This window comes from Odocoileus virginianus, chromosome 8 (genome assembly GCF_023699985.2).
Source record: "Odocoileus virginianus isolate 20LAN1187 ecotype Illinois chromosome 8, Ovbor_1.2, whole genome shotgun sequence".
Taxonomy (NCBI): domain Eukaryota; kingdom Metazoa; phylum Chordata; class Mammalia; order Artiodactyla; family Cervidae; genus Odocoileus; species Odocoileus virginianus.
This window is the reverse complement of record NC_069681.1, coordinates 480338-484159: the sequence shown is the minus strand read 5'-3', so window position 1 is coordinate 484159 and position 3822 is coordinate 480338. Positions and strand designations below refer to the sequence as shown.

At 39.8% G+C, this 3822-nt stretch overlaps 1 pseudogene; it reads right to left on the bottom strand.

The window, feature by feature from the left end:
• Positions 1-880: 880 nt before the first annotated feature.
• On the bottom strand, positions 881-1730 carry LOC139036207 (intraflagellar transport-associated protein pseudogene; annotated as a pseudogene).
• Between the last annotated feature and the right edge of the window lie 2092 nt (positions 1731-3822).

Sequence of the window (3822 nt, the reverse complement as noted above, 5' to 3'; positions counted from 1 at the left end):
CTCACATCCATACATGACTACAGGAAAAAGCAAAGCTTTGACTAGACAGACCTGTCTGGCAAAGTAACACATCTGCTTATTAATATGCTGTCTAGGTTGGTCATAACTTTTCTTCCAAAGAGTAAGAGTCTTTTAATTTCATGGCCAAGGTCACAATATGCAGTGATTTTGGACTCCCAAAAAAGGTTTTGTCTCTGTTTCTTTCCATTGTTCCCCCATCTATTTGCCATGAAGTGATGGGACCAGATGCTATGATCTTAGTTTTCTGAATGTTGAGTTTTAAGCCAACTTTTTCACTCTCCTCTTTCGCTTCCATCAAGAGGTTCTTTAGCTCTTCTTTGCTTTCTGCCATAAGGGTGGTGTCATCTTCGTATCTGAGGTTACTGTTATCTCTCTTGGAAATCTTGATTCCAGTTTGTGCTTCTCCAGTCCAGCATTTCTCATGATGTACCCTGCATATAAGTTAAATAAGCAGGGTGACAATATAAAGCCTTGGCGTACTCCTTTCCTGATTGGGAACCAGTCTGTTGTTCCATGTCAGGTTCTATGGTTTCTTAACCTGCAGACAGATTTCTCAAGAGGCAGGTCCAGTGGTCTGGTATTCCCATCTGTTTGAGAATTTTACACAGTTTGTTGTGATCCACACAATCAAAGGCTTTGGCATAGTCAATAAAGCAGAAGTAGATTTTTTTTTTTTTTTTTCTGGAACTCTCTCACTTTTTTGATGGTCCATCGGATGTTGGCAATTTGATCTCTGGTTCCTCTGCCTTTTCTTTCTTTCTTTCTTTTTTTTAAAGGGGATTACAACAGGTTTATCTTTTAATTTCATGTTACTTGAGCAAGAACAAAATAAAAGTAAATGTAAAGACGTCTGGGTGGATCAGTCATGGGGCTCCTTTAAGTCTGCGTTCTTTTGTCTTCTGCTTGGATAGCTCTTTGATGGCATTCAGCTCTGCAGGACTGAACTTGGGGGTTAGCACCACTACATCGTAATCGAATTCTTCATCAAGCGAGAATGGCTGAACTTCATCTCCAAGGATCTCTTCCCTTTGTTTGTCTGCTCCTTTCACAGTGGGCCCGGGCTTCGTTCCAGGGGTGAGAGGCTGGCTGGCCACAGAAGGAATGTAAGAGGGAACACTCAAGCTCACTTCCTGCTCCACTTGTCCTGGAAGCAGCAGCACGTCCTTGCTCAGTTGGGGATTAATCTCTTCATCCAGGTCTAAATCTTCTATATCAAGGAAATTGTCTACCTTCACCTCCCCTGCTCAATTCAGATCACCTTGAAAGCAACTGTCAGCTTTTTGGCCATCATCTATCATTATCTGCTCCTCTTCTGAACATTGTGATGAAGTACGAAGAAACATGACTTTATTGCTAAGATGGTGATCATTTGGTTAATTTCTCTGAGTAAATTTTATTGAAGTAAAATTGTTTTCTGAAGAATTAGTTCCAAAGGCTTCTCTTGGTCACATTATCTTTTGAAAGATGAGTGAACGTTCTCAGAAATTCTTCATATGTTTGCTCATGACAATTAACAAATTTATCCAAGACTCCTTCAATTAACCGATCTTCATCCATCATCTCCAATTCTGGTGTCTGGGCAGGCATTCCTATTCATGAGGCCACTTTATCTCCCATTCTCTAGTTTTCCGTCTTGGCTCCCAGCTAGTCACTTCTCATTTTTGGCGTCTTTACTCAGCGAGACTTGTCTCCTCGAGCAGCAAACTATTGGAGCCTCCTCTGCCTTTTCTAAATGCAGCTTGAACATCTGGAAGTCCATGGTTTATGCACTGTTGAAGACTGGCTTGAAGAATTTGAAGCATTACTTTGCTAGCCTGTGAGATGAGTTCATTTGTGGGATAGCTTGAACATTCTTTGGCATTGCCTTTCTTTGGGATTGAAATGAAAACTGATATTTTCCAGTCCTGTGGCCACTGTTGAGTTTTCCTAATTTGCTGGCATATTGAGGGCAACACTTTCACAACATCATCTCTTAGGATTTGAAATAAAATTCCAGGATTTGAAACTGGAATTCCACCACCTTCACTAGCTTTGTTCATAGTGATACTTCCTAAGGCCCACTTGACTTCACATTCCAGGATGTCTGGCTCCAGGTGAGTAATCATACTATGGTGACTATCTGGCTCATGAAAACCTTTTTTGTATAGTTATTTTTCTTAGTATCTTCTGCTTACTCTATGTTGGGAAGGATTAATTCATACTAAAAATCATCAACCTGGTAATTATGAGACAAGGCACAGGTTGTTGATGAACTATAACTTTTTTTTTTACCCTTAGAGAGAGTGATTGGTATGTAACTCAGTGGATTTTTAACACTAATTTATGGTCTTGAAATCTACAGGGTTGGATACGAAGGTGTTGCCTGGGATTCCTATGAATTTTAGGTCATATACAGTAATAAATTAGAGGTAACCCTAACCAATATACCATTTGATCCCAATGTGTCAAAGATCTGTATTCTGTTGGTATGACCATTTAGCATCTTTGTTCGTGTATGTGTGTGTGTGTGCCTTCAATGCGATTAGAGGATGTAATTGGCCATATCAAAGCCTTAACAACTTTCATAAGCTTTAATTGGTAACCAGGCTATAGCCTATTAAATTCTGAGATCTCAATAATGAGAAAGGAAATTTTACACAACTGCAGGGCTTTGACACCTTACACCATTTCAGGAAGATGTGTGCATTAAAATTCAAAGTGAATGCTTTATTTTCATACCTGATAAGTCCTTTAATGCAACACATTTAAAGAACTGCAGGAAATATCAGATTTCTTAAGTGGCCCATTCCCTAGTCTTGGTGATCTTTAAAAAAAAAAAAAAAAACAAAAACAACTGGTTTTGCGTGGGAGGCTCATGGGTAAAATATTTACTTTTTTTTTTAAATTAGTTGGAGGCTAATTACTTTACATCATTACAGTAGTTTTTGTTATACATTGAAATGAATTAGCCATGGATTTACATGCATTCCCCATCCCAGTCCCCCCTCCCACCTCCCTCTCCACCCGATCCCTCTGGGTCTTCCCAGTGCACCAGGCCCGAGCACTTGTCTCATGCACCCAACCTGGGCTGGTTATAATTCCACTAATGTTATTAACTGCACCCATTTGTATTTTGCTTGTTTCACAAGATTATAATTTCTTGTATTACCAAGTGTATGACTGAGTCTCCAATGAAAATGAAGGCTAGACTTGAAGCAGCTGATCAAATGTATAGCTTGATATATGATCAATGATTGTAATGGTGTAATTCTAGATATGGGAAGATGTAACCAATGGGAATACTTTCCTGGACCATAACAAGAAGACAGGTCTCCAGACATCTCTGGCTATTAAGACCAAGTTCTAACAGCACATTGAGTAGCCTGTCAACAAAAACCTTCTTCAGAACTGGAAATGAGACTTTCCAGCAATGTGTGACAAAATGGTCATGAAATTCCCCCCAGAGTATTGTTGTATTTATGATTGGAAGGGGGCCATGTCAACTACAAATTGTTGTATTTATGATTGGAAGGGGGCCATGTCAACTACAAACTGGCACTTATCAAGAGTATTGCCAATGGCTGAACAATAAAGGCATTTTCCAACTGCCTGTATGGAGATTGAACCCCATGCTGCTATAGCTATTTACCTTCAACAACCCCTGAGGGAGTTCAGGCTGGAGTGAGGCACTCTGTGCTCCAGGGAATCTAGTGGGGCTAGTCTTTAGATAATTGGAAGTTTTAGGGACAGATTTTAATCCTTGCATCTCCTCATATCTAGAGAAGCACTAAATACCTTCATGGTGACATCAGATCCTCATGA